At 40.4% G+C, this 16,832-nt stretch overlaps 1 long non-coding RNA gene across 1 annotated transcript in view; it reads left to right on the top strand.

The window, feature by feature from the left end:
• The window catches only part of LOC311188084, a 9,805-nt gene extending 1,431 nt beyond the window's left edge, over positions 1-8,374 (top strand). The window contains exons 2-3 of the long non-coding RNA XR_014617113.1: positions 7,693-7,758; positions 8,332-8,374. This is a non-coding gene — a long non-coding RNA (uncharacterized lncRNA). The remainder of the gene's footprint in view (positions 1-7,692; positions 7,759-8,331) is intronic.
• The last annotated feature ends 8,458 nt before the right edge of the window (positions 8,375-16,832 follow it).

Raw genomic sequence — 16,832 nt, 5'->3', positions numbered from 1 at the left:
GATAGTATTTGGGTATGGTTTAGGTTTAGGGTAAGGGTTAGGGTTAGGTTTAAGATTAGGATTTGGGTTAGTGTTACTATTAGGGTTAGAGTTAGGATTTGGGTTAGGGTTAGGTGTAGGTTTAGAGTTAGGGTTAGTGTTAGGTTTTGGGTTAGTGTTAGGGTTCAGGTTAGGGTTAGGATTTGGGTTATGGTTGGGTTTAGTGTTAGGGTTAGGATTAGGTTTAGGTTAGGCTTAGGGTAAGTTTTGGATTAGTGTTAGTGTTAGGTTTTGGGTTAGGGTTAGGAGTTAGGGTTAGGTTTAGCATTTGGGTAAGGGTTAGGGTAATTTTAGTATTTGGGTATGGGTTAGGGTTAGGGTTAGGATTTGGGTTAGGTTCAGGGTTAGATTTAGGGTTAGTATATGGGTAGGGTTAGGGTTTGTGTTAGGGTTACGATTTTGTTTAGGGTTATGTTTAGGGTTATTGTTAGGTTTAGGGTTAGGATTTGGGTTAGGGTTAGGGTTAGTACTAGTGTTAGGGTTCGGGTTCGGGTTAGGATTTCGGTTAGGGCTAGGGTTAGGGTTAGGGTTAGGTTTAGGATTTGGATTCGGGTTAGGGTAAGGGTTAGAGTTAGTGTTAGTGTTAGGTTTTCTGTTAGGGTTAGGGTTACGTTTAGCGTTAGGGTTAGGTTTAGGGTTAGGGTTAGGATTTGGGTATGGGTTAGATTTAGGGTTAGGGGTAGGGTTAAGATTTGGATTAGGGTTAGGGTTAGGGTTAGGATTTGGGTTAGGGTTAGGGTTAGGATTTGGGTTAGGTTTGGGGTGAGGGTTAAGGCTTGGGTTAGAATTTTTTTAGGGTGAGGGTAAGGGTTAGTGTTAGTGTTAGTGTTAGGTTTTAGGTTAGGATTAGGTTTAGGTTTAGCGTTAGGGTAAGGGTTAGGTTTAGGGTTATGATTTGGTTATGGGTTAGGGTTAGGGTTCAGGTTTGTTTAGGTTTAGGATTTGTGTTAGGGTTAGGATTAGGGCTAGGATATGGGATACGTTAGGTTTAGGATTTTGGTTAGGGTTAGGTTTATGTTTATGGTTAGGTTTAGGGTTTGGATTTGGGATAGGGTTAGAGTTATTGCTAGGCCTAGTGTTAGGGTTAGGATATGGGTTATGGTTAGGATTGTGGTTAGAGTTAGGGTTAGTGTGAGGTTTTGGGTCAGGTTTAGGGTTGGGGTTGGGTTTAGCTTTAGGGTTAATGTTAGGATAGGTTTCGGTTTAGGGTTAGGATTTGGGTTAGGGTTAGTGTTAAGGTTAGGATTTGGATTAGGGTTAGGGTAAGGGTTAGAGTTAGTGTAAGTGTTAGGTTTTCCATTGGGGTTAGGGTTAGTGTTACGTTTAGCGTTAGGGTAAGAGTTAGGATTTGTTTAGGGTTAGGTTTAGGGTTAGTGTTATGGTTAGGGTTTGGATTAGGGTTAGGGTTAGTGTTAGGATTATGGTTAAGGTTAGGATATTGGTTAGGGTTACGGTTAGCATTAGAGTTAGGGTTAGAGTTAGGGTTAATATTTGGTTTTAGGTTAGTGTTACGGTTAGCGTTAGGGTTAGGATTTGGGTTAGGGTTGGGGTTAGGATTAAAGTTAGGATTTGGGTTAGGGTTAGGGTAAGGGTTAGAGATAGTGTTAGTGTCAGGTTTGGGGTTACGGTTAGGGTTAGGCTTAGGTTTTGCGTTAGGGTTAGGGTTAGGGTTACGGTTAGTATTTGGGAATGGGTTAGGTTTAGGGTAAGGGTTAGGGTTAGGATTTGTGTTAGGGTTAGGGTTAGGGTTAGGATATGGGTTATGTTTAGGGTTAGGGTTAGTTTTAGAATTTTCTTTAGGGTTATGTTTAGGGTTAGATTTAGGGTAAGGGTTAGAGTTAGTGTTAGTGTTAGGTTTTGGTTTTGGGTTAGGGTTAGGGTTAGGGTTAGTATTTGGGTTAGGGTTATGTTTCGCCTTAGAGTTAGTGTTAGTGTTATGTTTTGGGTTAGGGTTAGGGTTAGGTTTAGTGTTAGGGTTAGGGTTAGAGTTAGGGTTATTGTTACGTTTTGTTTTAGGGTTAGGGTTAGGCTTATGTTTAGCATTAGGGTTAGTGTTAGGTTTAGGGTTCCATTTAGCGTTAGGATTTGGGTTAGGGTTAGGAGAAGGGTTAATATATGGATTAGGGTTAGAGTAAGTGTTAGTGTTAGTGTTAGGTTTTCTTTTAGGGTTAGGGTTAGTGTTACGTTGAGCGTAAGGTTTAGGGTTAGGGTTAATGTTTGTGTTAGGTTTTGGGTTAGAGTTAGGGTTAGGGTTAGGGTTACATTTAGCTTTAGGTTTAGGGTTAGGATTACGTTTAGGATTTGGGTGTGGGTTAGATTTAGGTTTAGGTTTAGGATTTGGGTTAGGGTTAGGATTTGGGTTAGGTTTGGTGTAGGGTTAGGGTTAGTGTTAGGATTTGTGTTAGGCTTAGGTTAAAGGTTAGAGTTAGTGTTAGTGGTAGGTTTTGGGTTAGGGTTAGTTTTAGGGTTAGGTTTAGCGTTAGGGTTCAGGTTAGGATTTGTGTATGGGTTAGGGTTAGGGTTAGTGTTAGGGTTAGGATTTTGGTTAGGGTTAAGGCTAGGGTTAGGGTTAGGGTTAGAATATGGATAAGGATTAGGGTTAGGCTTAGGATTTTGGTTAGATTTAGGTTTAGGTTTAGGGTTAGGTTAAGGGTTTGGATTTGGGATAGTTTAGGTTTACGGTTAGGCTTAGTGTTAGGGTTAGGATATGGGTTAGGTTTAGGGTTAGCGTTAGAGTTAGATTTTGGGTCAGGGTTAGGGTTAAGGTTAGATTTAGCGTTAGGGTTAGGATTTGGGTTAGGGTTAGGATTTGGGTTAGAGTTAGTGTTAATGTTAGGTTTTCGTTTTGCGTTAGTGTTAGGGTTACGTTTAGCATTAGGGTTAGGGTTTCGATTTGGGTATGGGTTAGGGTTAGGTTTAGGGTTAGCGTTAGTGTTAGGTTTATGATTTGAGATGGGGTTTGGGTTAGGGTTAGTGTTCGGATATGGTTTAGGGTTAGGGTTAGGGTTAGGGTTAGGATTTTTGTTCGGGTTAGGTTTAGGGTTAGAGTTAGGGTTAGGATTTGGATTAGGGTTAGGATTAGTGTTAGGGTTAGGATGTGGGTTAGGGTTACGGTTAGGGTAAGAGTTAGGGTTAGAGTTAGGGTTAGTGTATGGTTTTGGGTTAGGGTTAGGGTTAGGATATGGGTTAGGTTGGGGTTAGTGTTTGGGTTAGGGTTAGGATTTGGGTTATGGTTAGGGTAAGGGTTAGAGTTAGTGTTAGGTTTTCGGTTAGGGTTAGGGTTAGGTTTAGCGTTAGGGTTAGGGTTAGCGTTCGAGTTAGTATTTGGGTATGTGTTAGGTTTAGGGTAAGGTTTAGGGTTAGGGTTAAGGTTAGATTTGTGTTAGGGTTAGTCTTAGGGTTAGGATTTGGGTTAGGTTTAGGTTTTGGTTAGGTTTGGGATATGGTTAGTGTTAGGGTTAGGTTTAGGGTTAGGATTAGGTTTAGGGTTAGGATTTGGGTTTGGGTTAGTTTTAGTGCTAGGGTTAGGATTAGGGTTAGGGTTAGTGCTAGGGTAGGGGTTCGGTTTATGGTTAGATTTAGGGTTCGTGTTGATTTTGGGTTAGGGTTAGGGTTAGGGTTAGGGTTAGAGTTAGGTTTAGTGTTAGGTTTTGGGTTAGGTAGTGTTAGTGTTCGGGTTATATTTAGCTTTAGGTTTAGGGTTAGGATTTGGGTAAGGGTTAGAGTTAGGTTTATGGTTAGGATTTGGGTTAGGGATAGGGTTCGGGTTAGGGTTAGGATTTGGGTTAGGGTTCTTGTTAGGTTTAGGGTTAGGGTTAGGATTTGGCTTAGTGTTAGGGTGAGGTTTAGAGTTAGTTTAGTTAGGTTTTGTGTTAGGGTTTGGGTTAGTGTTAGCATACGGTCAGGGTTAGGGTTAGGGTTAGGGTTAGGTTTAGTATTTTGTAGTGGTTAGGTTTAGGTTAAGCATTAAGGTTATGGTTAGCGTTAGGGTTAGAATATGGGTTAGGGTTAGGATTTGGGTTAGGATTTTGGTTTGGGTATGGTTTCGGGTTAGGGTTAGCATTTGGGTTAGGGTTAGTGCTAGGGTTAGGGTTAGGTTTAGATTTAGAGTTAGGGTTAGTGTTAGGTTTTGGGTTAGGGTTAGGGTTGGGTTAGGGTATGGGTTAGAGGTCGTGTTAGGATTTGGGTTAGGGTTAGGGTTACGGTTATGTTTAGCGTTAGTGTTAGGGTTAGTGTTAGGGTTAGTTTTTGGGTATTTGTTAGGTTTAGGGTAAAGTTTAGGGTTAGGGTTAGGATTTTGGTTAAGGTTAGGGTTAGGGTTGGGGTAAGGATTTGGGTTAGGGATAGAGTTAGTGCTAGGGTTAGGGTTGGGTTATGCTTAGAGTTAGGGTTAATGTTAGGTTTTGGATTAGGGTTACGGTTAAGTTTAGGGTTAGGATTTGGGTTCGGTTGAGGGTTAGGGTTAGAGTTAGGGTTTGTGTTAGGTTTTGGGTTAGTGTTAGGGTTAGGGTTAAGATTACATTTAGCCTTAGTTTTAGGTTTAGGATTAGGTTTAGGATTTGGCTATGGGTTACATTTAGGTTTAGAGTTAGGATTTGGGTTAGGGTTAGGGTTAGAGTTATTAGGATTTGGGTTAGGTTTGGGGTTAAGGTTTGGGTTAGGGTTAGGATTTGGTATCGGGACAGGGTAAGGGTTAGAATTTGTGTTAGTGTTAGGTTAGGGTTAGAGTTAGGGTTAGGTTTTGTGTTAGGGTTAGGGTTAGGATTTGTGTTTGGGTTAGGGTTAGGGTTAGTGTTAGGGTTAGGATTTGGATTAGAGTTAGCGTAAGGGTTAGAGTGAGAGTTTGTGTTAGGTTTTCGGTTAGGGTTAGGGTTACGTTTAGATTAGGGTTAGGGTTATTATTTGGGTATAGATTAGGGTTAGGGTTAGGTTTAGGGTTAGGGTTATGATTTGGGTTAGGGTTAGGCTTAGGGTAAGGTTTAGGATATATGTTAGGGTTAGGGTTAGGGTTAGGATTTTGGTTAGGGTTAGGTTTAGGGATAGTGTTAAGGTTAGGATTTGGATTAGGGTTATGTTTAGGGTTAGGATTTTGGTTAGGGTTAGGTTTAGGGTTAGGTTTGGGTTTAGGGTTTGGATTTGGGTTAGGGTTAGAGTTATGGTTAGGCTTAGGGTTAGGGTTAGGATATGGGTTAGGGTTATGGTTAGGGTTAGGATTTTCATTAGGGTTAGGTTTAGAGTTAGGGTTAGGGTAAGGGTCAGAGTTAGTGTTAGTGTTAAGTTTTGGGTTAGGGTTAGGGTTAGGGTTAGGATTTGGGTTAGGGTTAGGATTAGCGTTAGAGTTAGTGTTAGTGTTAGTTTTTGGGTTAGGTTTAGGGTTAGGGTTAGGTTTAGCGGTAGGGTTAGGGTTAGAGTTAGGGTTAGTGTTAGGGTTTGTGTTAGGGTTAGGGTTAGGGTTATGTTTAGCGTAAGGGTTAGGGTTAGGGTTAGGATTTGGATATGGGTTAGGGTTAGGATTATGATTTGGGTTAGGGTTAGGGTTAGGATTTGGGTTTGGGTCAGGGTTAGGGTTAGGTTTAGCGTTACATACAATGTTAGGTTCAGGGGTCGCGTTAGGGTTAGGGTTTGGGTTAAGGTTAGGGTTAGGGTTATGATTTGAGCTTGGGATAGGGTTAAGTTTATGGTTAGGATATGGGTCAGGGTTAGGGTTAGGGTCAGGATTTAGGTTAGGTTTAGGTTTAGGTTTAGGATTAGTTTTAGGGTTAAGATTTGGTTTAGTGTTAGGGTTAGTGCTAGGGTTATTGTTAGGTTTAGGGTTAGAGTTAGGTTTAGTGTTAGGTTTTGGGTTAAAATAGGGTTAAGGAAAGGTTAATTTTGGGTTAGGGTTAGGGTTAGGATTTGGGTTACTTTTAGGGTTTGGGTCAGGGTTTCTATATGGGTTAGGGTTAGGGTTCGGGTTAGGGTAGGATTTTGCTTAGGGTTTGGTTTAGGGTTAGGAGTAGGTTTAGGGTTAGAATTTCGGTTAGTGTTTGTGTTAGTGCTAGGGTTAGGCTTAGGGTTTGGGTTAGTGCTAGGGTTAGGGTTAGGTTAGGGTTAGAGTTAGGGTTAGTGTTTGGTTTTGGATTAGGGTTAGGGTTAGGGTTAGGTTTAGGGTTATGGTAGGTTTTGGGTTAGTGTTAGTGTTAGGGTTAGTGTTATATTTAGCTTTAGGTTTAGGGTTAGGGTTTGGGTTAGGATTTGGGTTAGGGTTACAGTTAGGTTTTGGGTAAGGATTTGGCATAGGGATACGGTTCAGGTTAGGGTTAGGATTTGGGTTAGGCTTGGGGTTAGGGTAAGGATTTGGGATAGGATTTGGGTATGGGTTTGGGTTAGGGTTAGGGATAGGTTTAGGGTTATGATTTGTGTTAGGGTTAGGTTTGGTTAGGATATGGTTTAGGGTTAGGGTTAGGATATTGTTTGGGGTTAAGTAAAGGGTTAGGGTTAGGGTTAACATTTGGATTAGGGTTAGTGTTAGGGTTAGGGTTAGGATATGGGTTAGGGTTACGGTTAGGTGCAGATTTAGTGTTAGAGTTAGGGTTAGTGTTAGGATTTGGTTTAGTGTTAGGGTAAGGGTTAGAGTTAGTGTTAGTTTTAGGTTTTGGGTTAGGGTTAGGGTTAGTGTTTCGTTTAGCGTTAGGGTTAGGTTTAGGGTTAGGGTTAGTATTTGGTTAAGGGTTAGGTTTAAGGTAAGGGGTTAGGGTTATTGTTAGGGTTAGTGTTAGGATATGTGTTAGGGTTAGGGTTAGGATTTTGGTTAGGTTTAGATTTAGGGTTAGGGTTAGGGTTAGGATTAGCGTTAGGCTTAGCGTTTGGGTTAGGGTTTGGATATGAGTTAGGTTTTGGGTTAGGGTTAGGATTTGGGTTAGGTTAGTTTTACGGTTAGGGTTAGATTTGGGTTAGGGTTAAGGTTAGTGCTAGAGTTAGGGCTAGGTTTAGGGTTAGAGTTAGGGTTAGTGTTAGGTTTTGGGTTAGGGTTAGCTTTAGGGTTAGGGTTAGGATTTAGTTTAGGGTTAGGGTTGGGGTTAGAGTTAGGGTTTGTGTTAGGTTTTGGGTTAGGGTTACGTTTAGCTTTTGGTTTAGGTATAGGGTTTGGGTTAGGTTTTGGGTATGGGTTAGAGTTAGGTTTAGGGATAAGATTTGGGTTAGGGTTAGCATTTGTGTTAGGGTTAGGATTGGGTTAGGGTTGGGGTTAGGGTTAGGGTAAGTGTTAGAGTTTGTGTTAGTGTTTGGTTTTGGGTTAGGGTTACGGTTAGGCATAGGTTCAGTGTTAGGGTTAGGGTTAGGATTTGGGTATGGGTTAGGGTTAGGGTTCGGGTTAGTGTTAGGATTTGGGTTAGGGTTAGGGCTAGTGTTAAGGTTAGGTTTAGGATATGGTTTAAAGTTAAGGTTAGGGTTAGGGTTACGATTTTGGTTAAGGTTAGGTTTAGTGTTAGGGTAGGTTTAGGGTTAGGATTTGAGATAGTGTTAGGTTTTCGCTAGGCTTAGTGATAGGGTTAGGATATGGGTTAGGATTAAGGTTAGGGTTAGAGTTATGGTTAGTGTTAAATATTGTGTCAGGGTTAGGGTTAGGGTTATTGCTAGGGTTAGGGTTAGGTTTAGGGTTAGAGTTAGGGTTAGTGTTAGGTTTTGGTTTAGGGTTAGGTTTAGGGTTAGGGTTAGGATTTAGGTTAGGGTTAGGTTTAGGTTTTTAGTTAGGGTTTGTTTTAGGTTTTGGGTTAATGTTAGTGTTAGGGTTAGGGTTACGTTTAGCTTTAGGGTTTGGGTTAAGATTTGGGTATGGGTTAGAGTTAGGTTTAGTGATAAGATTTGGATTAGGGTTAAGGTTTGTGTTAGGATTAGGGTTAGGGTTAGGGTTGGGGTTAGGGTCAGGGTTAGGGTTAGGATTTGGGTTAGGGTAAGGGTAAGGGTAAAGTTTAGAGTTAGTGTTAGTGTTAATTTTTCTGTTAGGGTTAGGGTTACATTTAGCGTTAGCGTTAGGTTTAAGGTTAGGGTTAGGATTTTGGTAAGGGTTAGGTTTAGGGTTAGGTTTAGGGTTAGGATTTGGATTAGCGTTAGTGTTGGGGTTAGGGTTAGGATTTGGGTTAGGGTTCGGGTTAGTGTTAGGATTTGGATTAGGGTTAGGGTAAGGGTTAGATTTAGTGTTAGTGTAAAGTTTTCGGTTAGGGTAGGGTTAGGGTTAGGTTTAGTGTTAGGGTTAGGGTTTGGATTTGTTTAGGGTTAGGGTTAGGGTTAGGATTTTGGTCAAATTTAGTTTAGGGTTAGGGTTAGGTTTAGGGTTAGGATTTGGGTTAGGGTTAGGGTTATGCTATGGTTAGGGTTAGGTTAGGGTTAGAGTAAGGGTGAGTGTAAGGTTTTGGTTTAGGTTCACGGTTAAGGTTAGCGTTAGGATTTGGGTTAGGGTTAGGGTTAGTATATGGGTTAGGGTTAGGGTTAGAGTTAGGGTTAGTGTTAGGTTTTGGGTTAGGGTTAAGGTTAGGGTTAGGCTTAGATTTAGGGTTTGGGTTAGGTTTGGGATTTAGGTTAGTGTTACGGTTAGGGTTAGGGTTAGGGTTGGGATAAGGATTAGGGTTAGGGTAAGGGTTAGAGTTAGTGTTAGTGTTAGGTTTTCTGTTAGGGTTATGTTTAGCGTAGGGGTTAGGGTTAGGTTTAGGGTTAGGTTTGGGGTTAGGATATGGGTTAGGGTTAGCGTTAGGGTTAGGGTTATGATTTTGGTTAAGCTCAGGGTTAGGGTTAGGGTTAGGTTTAGGTTTAGGGTTAGGATTTGGGTTAGGGTTGGGGTTACGTTTAGGGTTAGGGTTAGGGTAAGGGTTAGAGTTAGCGTTAGGGTTAGGATATGGTTTTGGGTTAGGGTTAGTGTTAGGCTACGTTTAGCTTTAGGGTTAGGGTTAGTGTTAGGTTTAGTGTTGGGGTATGGGTTAGGTTTAGGGTATGTGTTAGGATTAGGGTTAGGGTCAGGGTTAGGATTTGGGTTAGGCTTAGGGTTAGGGTTAGGGTTAGGATATGGTAATGGTTAGAGTTAGTGCTAGGATTTTGTTTAGGGTTATGTTTAGGGATAGGGTTAAGTTTAGGATTAGGATTTGCGTTAGGGTTACCGTTAGTGCTAGAGTTCGTGTTACGTTTAGGGTTAGAGTTAGGGTTAGTGTTTGGTTTTTGATTAGGGTAAGGATTTGGGTTAGGGTTAGCTTTAGGTTTAGGGTTAGGGTTAGTGTTAGGTTTTGGGGTAGTGTTAGGTTTAGGGTTACAATTAGCTTTAGGTTTAGTGTTAGGGTTAGGATTTGGGTATGGGTTAGAGTTAGGTTTTCGTTTAGGGTTTGGGTTAGGTTTAGGGTTCAGGTTAGGGTTAGGATTCGGGCTAGGTTGGGGTTAGGGTTAGGGTTAGGTTTAGGATTGGGTTTGGGTTACAGTAAGGGTTAGACTTAGTGTTTTTTTTTTGGGTTAGGCTTAGGGTTAGGGTTACGTTTATCGTTAGGTTTAGGGTTATGGTTGGGATTTGCGTATGGGTTAGGGTTAGGGTTAGGGTCAGGGTTAGGATTTGGGTTAGGTTTAATGTTAGTTTTAGTGTTTGGGTTAGGGTTAGGGTTAGGGTTCGGGTTAGGATTTTGTTTAGGGTTAGTTTTAGGGTAGGGTTAGGATATTTTTTTTAATAATAAATTTTATTTTTATATCCCCATACAATTGCAACCCCCCCATTTTGACCCCAATCCCTCCCCTCCCGCCACCCACCCCCCCAAAAGTGTCTTTGGTTCATAGATTTTTGTTGATTTTGATATTCACGTTCTTATAGTTATTCATTTTCCTGATCCCTTTTGTAAGTTTTCTAAATTCCTGCTATGAGTGAGACCATCCGGTAATTTTCTTTTTTATTCTGGCTTATTTTGCTGAGCATGATCCTTTCCAGTGCCATCCATGTTGCTGCAAATTGCATGTGTTTATCTTTTTTGAATGCTGAGTAATATTCCATGGTATATATGTACCACATCTTCTTTTCCAGTCATCTATTTTTGGGTATTTGGGCTGTTTCCAAAGCTTAGCTATTGTAAATAGTGCTGCTATAAACATAGGGGTGCAGGTGTTCTTTGGAATTGATGTTTCTGTGTCCTTTGGGTAAATATCTAGGAGTGGAATTGCTGGAGCATATGGAAGCTCTATGCTTAGTAGATCCAGAAATCTCCACACAGCTCTCCATAGTGGTTGGATCAGTTTGCGCTCCCACCAACAGTGCAGAAGAGTTCCTTTTTCTCCACACCCTCGCCAACATTTCTTGTTGCTAGTTTTTTTAATATGTGCCATTCTCACTGGTGTAAGATGGTATCTCATGGTAGTTTTGATTTGCATTTCCCTGATTACAAGGGATGTTGAACATTTTTTCATATGCCTGTTGGCCATTTGCATTTCCTCTTCAGAGAAGTTTCTTTTTAGCTCTTCTGCCCATTTTTTTTACTGGATTATTTTCTTTGTTGTTGAGTCTCATCAGCTCTTTGCAGATTTTTGTGATCAGTCCTTCATCATCAGTGTTGTGTGCAAAAATGTTCTCCCAGTCAGTGGGGTTTCTCTTTGTTTTTGTTATTGTCTCTTTTGCTGTGCAGAAGATCTTTAATTTGATGTAGTCCCAGCTGTTTATCTTTGCCTTCACTATCACTGCTTTGGGTGATGTGTCTGTAAAGATGTCTTTGATGTGCATATCCCGTAGTGTTTCGCCTATATTTCCTTCTATGTATTTTATGGTTTCAGGTTTTATGTCTAGTTCTTTAATCCAATTTGAGTTGGTTTTTGTGTATGGTGTGAGGTAGTGGTCCAGCTTCATTCTTTTGCATGTAGCGACCCAGTTTTCCCAGCACTATTTATTGAACAAACTTTCTTTGCTCCAATGCATATTCTTTGCTCCTTTGTCAAATATTAGTTGACCATAAATCTGTCGGTTTATTTCTGGATTTTCTATTCGATTCCATTGGTCTGTGTGTCTGTTCTTGTTCCAATACCATGCAGTTTTGATGATTATGACTTTTTAGTATAGCCGGAAATCTGGGAGTGTGATGCCTCCATTCCTTTCTTTTTTTTCAGAAGAGCTTTGGCTATTCGGGTTTTTTGGTGATTCCATATGAATTTCATCAATAATTATTCTATTTCTTTGAAGAATAACATTGAAATTTTTATTGGAATAGCATTGAATTGGTATATTGCTTTTGGTAGGATGGCCATTTTAATAATGTTTATTCATCCAATCCATGAGCAGGGGATGTCTTTCCTTTTCTTTGTATCTTCTATTTCTTTTAACAGTGTTTTATAGTTTTCTTTGTAAAAGTCCTTTACCTGTTTTGTTAGATTTATTCCCAAGTATTTGATTTTTTTGTTTCGATAATAAAGGGGATGTTTTTTTTCATTTCTTCTTCTTCAGATTTATTGTTAGTGTATACGCTTCTGACTTTTGCATGTTGATTTTGTATCCTGCCACTTTGCTGAACTGATTGATGCGTTTAATTAGTTTTTCTATGGAGTTTTTGGGGTTCTCTATGTATATTATCATATCATCTGCAAATAGTGATAGTTTGACTTCTTCTTTTCCTATTTGGATTCCTTGTATGTCTTTCTCTTGTCTTATTGCTCTGGCTAGGACTTCCAGTATTATATTGAAAAGCAGTGGTGAGAGTGGACATCCTTGTCTTGTTCCAGATCTTAATGGAAATGCTTTCAGCTTTTCACCATTGAGAATGATACTGGCTGTTGGCGTGTCGTATATGGCCTTTATGATGTTGAGGTATGTTCCTTTTATCCCAAGAATTTCAAGGGCTTTTATCATGAATGGGTGTTGCACTTTGTCAAAAGATTTCTCGGCGTCTATTGATATTATCATATGGTTTTTATATTTCTTTTTCTTGATGTGTTGGATAACGTTGATTGATTTTCAGATGTTGAACCTTCCTTGTGTCACTGGAATGAATCCTACTTGGTCGTGGTGAATTATCTTATGGATACACTGTTGGATTTTGATAGCTAAAATTTTATTGAGGATTTTTGCATCAGTGTTCATTAGGGAGATTGGCCTATAGTTTTCCTTTTTTGTGTTGTCCTTATTCGGTTTTGTTATTAGTGTAATGTTGGCTTCATAGAACGTGTTAGGTATTGTACCTTCCTTCTCAATTTTTTGGAGAGTTTGTGAAGGATAGGCACCAATTCGTCTCTGAATGTTTTGTAGAATTCATTTGTAAATCCATCAGGTCTTGGGCTTTTGTTTTGGGGGAGGTTTTTGATTACCATTTCAGTTTCGCTGCTTGTAATTGGTCTGTTTAGGTGTTCTATTTCTTCTTTATCTAGCTTTGGGTGATTGTAGAGTTGTAGGAATTTGTCCATCTCCTCTAGATTGTTGAACTTGTTTCCATATAACTGTTCATAGTAGTTATTAATTAGTCTTTTGATTTCTGCTGTGTCCGTTGTGATTTCTCCTCTTTCATTTATTATCCTGTTTATTTGTGCTTTCTCCCTTTTTGCCCTTGTGAGCATGGCTAGGGGTTTCTCTATTTTATTTATTTTTTCAAAGAACCAGCTCTTGGTTTCATTGATCTTTTGGATTGTTTTTTTAGTTTCGATTTCATTTATTTCTGCTTTGGTTTTTATTATTTCTTTTCTTCTACTGGTTTTGGGGTTTTTTGTTGTTCTTTTTCTAGATCTTGAGCTTCGAGATTAAGTTGTTTCTTTGAGTTCTTTCTTGTTTCTTAATGTGAGAATCTATTGCTATATATTTTCCTCTTATTACTGCTTTTGCTGCATGCCATACATTTAGGAAATTGGTGTCCTCCTTGTCATTCAATTCAAAGAATTTTTTAATTTCTTCTTTTATCTCCTCGTTAGTCCAGTGGACTTCTAGTAGTGTGGGTTTCAATCTCCACGAGGTAGGAGAGTACCTTGCCTTCCTTTTATGGTTTATTTCTAGTTTGATGCCTTCGTGGTCAGAAAAGATGGTTGGTATGATTTCAATCTTGTTGTATCTGTTGCTGTTTGTCTTGTGCCCCAGTATATGATCGATCCTAGAGTATGATCCGTGTGCACTTGAGAAAAATGTATACTCAGATTTTTTTTGGGTTTTGTGTTCTATATATGTCTGTTAAGCCCAAGCACTCTAGATCCTTATTTAGAGCTTTAGTGTCTTTACATATTTTTTATCTTGTTGATCTATCCATTGTTGATAGTGGTGTGTTGAAGTCTCCCACTACGTATGTGTTTTCTCTGATGTCTGTTTTCAGAGATGACAATAGTTGTCTGATATATTTTGGTGCTCCTTCGTTTGGTGAATATATGTTAATGAGTGTTATTTCTTCTTGAAGTATTGTCCCCTTGATCATAATGTAATGACCACTGGGGTCTCTTTTTATCTTTTTAAGTTTGAAATCTGTTTTATCTGATGAGTATAGCTGTTCCTGCCTTGTTTTTTGGTCCATTTGCTTGTAGAATTGGTTTCCATCCTTTAACTTTGAGTCTATTTTTATCTTTTGCAGCTAAATGTGTTTCTTGGAGAGATCAAAAGGTTGGGCTTTCTTTCTTAATCCAGCCTGCAACTCTGTATCTTTTTATTGAAGAGTTTAGTCCATTTACATTTAGAGTTAATATTGATATGTTAGCATCTGTATTTGCCATTGTGTTTGTCTTTCCTTTGATTTTATTTATTTATTCTTTTAATAATTTTTTTGGCCTTCTTTTGTTGTTATTTGTCCATCTGAGGTTCTGGCTTTAGGACTCCTTGTAGTATTTTTTGGAGTGGGGGTTTAGTCGTAATAAAATTCCAGAGTTTCTGTTTGTCTGGGAAGGTCCTTATTCTTTCTTTATAGAGGAAGGAGAGCTTTGCGGGATAGAGTATTCTTGGTTGGCATCTGTTTTCTTGGAGTCTGTTGACTATGTCCCTCCACTCTCTCCTTGCCCGTAGTGTTTCTTCAGAGAAGTCTGATGTCAGTCTGATTGGTTTCCCTTTGAATGTTATCTGTTTCTTCCCTCTTGTCAGTTTCATTATTTTTTCCTTGTCTTGGATTCTTGGGAGCTTTACTATTATGTGTCTTGCTGTATTATTCCTTTCGTCATGGAAATTTGGTGTTCTTCTTGCTTCTTGTATATCAATTTTCAGCTCCTTCTTCGCGTTTGGGAAGTTCTCTTCAATTATATCCCTGAATATTTTCTCTGTTCCTACATCTCTCTCCTCTCCTTCTGGGATTTCTATAACTCTTATATTTCCTTTCCTCATGGAGTCAGATAGTTCCCGAAGTCTTTCTTCGGCCTTTTTCCTTCGTACTTCTCCTTCCTTTTCTGTTTTACTTCTTTTTATTTCTGTGTCTTCAAGAGTACTTATTCGTTCTTCCATTTCATCTATTCTGCTTTCATTGCTTTTCCCAGAGTTCTTTAGCGTCTCCATTAATTCTTTGATCTCCTGCATTTCTTTTACTTCCCTCTTTAGGGACTCAATTTCATTCTTCTGGTCATTAATTATTTTCCCCTTATCATTGTTTTCCTTTATGACTTCTGTCAGTTTTTTAATCACAGCAATTTTAAATTCTCTATCTGGAAGGCTCAGAAGTTCTTCCAAGTTACTGTCGTTGCAATCTGGTAGATGGTTTTCTTTTTGCGGTGTGCTTTTTTTGCTGAGGAGTTGCTGGGTTGCATGTGGTTTTTTTTACTTCCTACTCTCTTCCTTGTGACACTGTGTTGCTGGTACTGGCCGGCATCTTGGGCGACCTTCCCAGCTCACCTCTGGCTCCTCTGGGGAAATTCTGCTGGGTTCACACAGTCTCCACTAAAGAAAGTTCCCTGCAGCAAATGCCGGTGCCAGGCACGCTCCCCTGCACGCCCAGTCTGCCCCAGCGGTGGGTGCCGCTCCCCTCTGGACTGGAACTGCAGGCTAGAAGGTGCCCGGCATGGGCAAGCCTCCCAGCTTACCTCTGGCTCCTCGGTGAGCCTTCTGCTTATTTCACACAGTCTCCAGCAAAGAAAGGTCCCTGCTGCAAAATGCCGGTGCCGGGGACGCGCTCCCCTGCACGCCCGGTCTACCCCAGCGGTGGGTGCTGCTCCCCTCTGGGCTGGAACTGCAGGCTAGAAGACGCCCAGCATGGGCAAGCCTTCCAGCTTACTTCTGGCTCCTCAGTGAGCCTTCTGCTTGTTTCACACAGTCTCCAGCAAAGAAAAGTCCCTGCTGCAAAATGCCGGTGCCGGGGACATCCTCCCCTGCATGCCTGGTCTGCCCCAGGCTAGAAGGCCTAGGGTTAGGATTTGGGTTAGGGTTAGGGTTAAGATTTAGGTTAGCGTTAGGGTAAGGGTTAGAGTTAGTGTTAGTGTTAGGTTTTCGGTTAGGGTTAGGGTTAGGGTTTCGTTTAGCATTATGTTTAGGGTTAGGGTTAGGGTTATGATTTGGGTTAAGGTTAGGTTTAGGGTTAGGGTTAGGATATGGGTTAGGGTTAGGGTTAGAGTTTGAGTTAGGATTTTGTTTAGGGTTTGGTTTAGGGTTAGGATTTGGATTAGGGTTAGTGTTAGGGTTAGGGTTAAGGTTAGGATTTTGATTTAGGTTTAGATTTAGGGTTACAGTTATGTTTAGGGTATGGATTTGGAATAGGGTTAGGCTACAGTTAGGCTTAGTGTTAGGGTTAGGATGTGGGTTAGGGTAAGGGTTAGAGTTAGTGTTAGTGTTAGGTTTTGGGTTAGGGTTAAGGTTAGGGTGAGGTTTAGCATTAGGGTTATTTTTAGGGTTACAGTTAGTATTTGGGTTGGGTTAGGTTTAGGGTGAGGGTTAGGGTTAGGGTTAGGTTTAGGGTTAGGTTTTGTGTTAGGGTTAGGTTTAGGGTTAGGGTTAGGATATGGGTTAGGGTTAGGGTTAGGGTTAGGGTTAGGATTTCGTTTGGGGTTAGGTTTAGGATATGGTTTAGGGTTAGGGTTAGGATTTTGGTTAGTGCTATATTTCGGGTTAGGGTTAGGTTTAGGGTTAGGAATTGGGATAGGGCTAGGGTTAGTGCTAGGGTTAGGGTTAGGTTTCAGTTTAGAGTTAAGGTTAGTGTTAGGTTTTGGGTTAGGGTTAGGGTTAAGGTTAGGGTTAGGATTTGGATTGGGTTTAGGTTTAGGGTTAGATTTAGGGTTAGTGTTAGGTTTTGGGTTAGTGTTAGGGTTAGGTTAAGGTTACATTTAGCTTTAGGTTTAGGGTTAGGGTTAGGGTTAGGATTTGGGTATGGGGTAGAGTTAGGTTTACGGTTATGATTTGGGTTAGGGTTAGGTTTTGGGTTAGGGTTAGGATTTGGGTTAGGGTTGGGGTTAAGGTTGGGTTAGGGTTAGGATTTGGGTTAGGGTTAGGGTAAGGGTTAGAGTTAGTGTTAGGTTTTGGTTTAGGGTTAGGGTTAGGTTTAGGGTTAGAGTTAGGTTTAAGGTTAGGGTTAGGTTTAGGGGCAGGATTTGCGTTGGGGTTAGGGTTAGTGCTAAGGTTAGTGTTAGGTTTAGGTTTAGAGTTAGGGTTACTGTTAGGTTTTGGGTTAGGGTTATGGTTAGGGTTAGGGTTAGGATTTGGGTTAGGTTTAGGGTTAGGGTTAGAGTTAGGGTTAGTGTTAGGTGTTGCGTAAGTGTTAGGGTTAGGGTTAGTGTTACGTTTAGCTTTAGGTTTAGGGTTAGAATTTGGGTTAGGATTTTCGTTTGGTTTAGTTTAGGGTTAGGGTTAGTTTTAGGGTTAGGATTTGGGTTAGGGTTAGGTTTAGGGTTAGAGTTAAGGTTAGTGTTTGGTTTGGGGTTAGGGTTAGGGTTAG

Source organism: Talpa europaea (assembly GCF_964194135.1).
Source record: "Talpa europaea genome assembly, contig: HAP1_SCAFFOLD_164, whole genome shotgun sequence".
In the NCBI taxonomy this organism is placed as follows: domain Eukaryota; kingdom Metazoa; phylum Chordata; class Mammalia; order Eulipotyphla; family Talpidae; genus Talpa; species Talpa europaea.
Note: the sequence above shows the minus strand (reverse complement) of the source record. Positions and strands in the feature narration are given on the sequence as shown.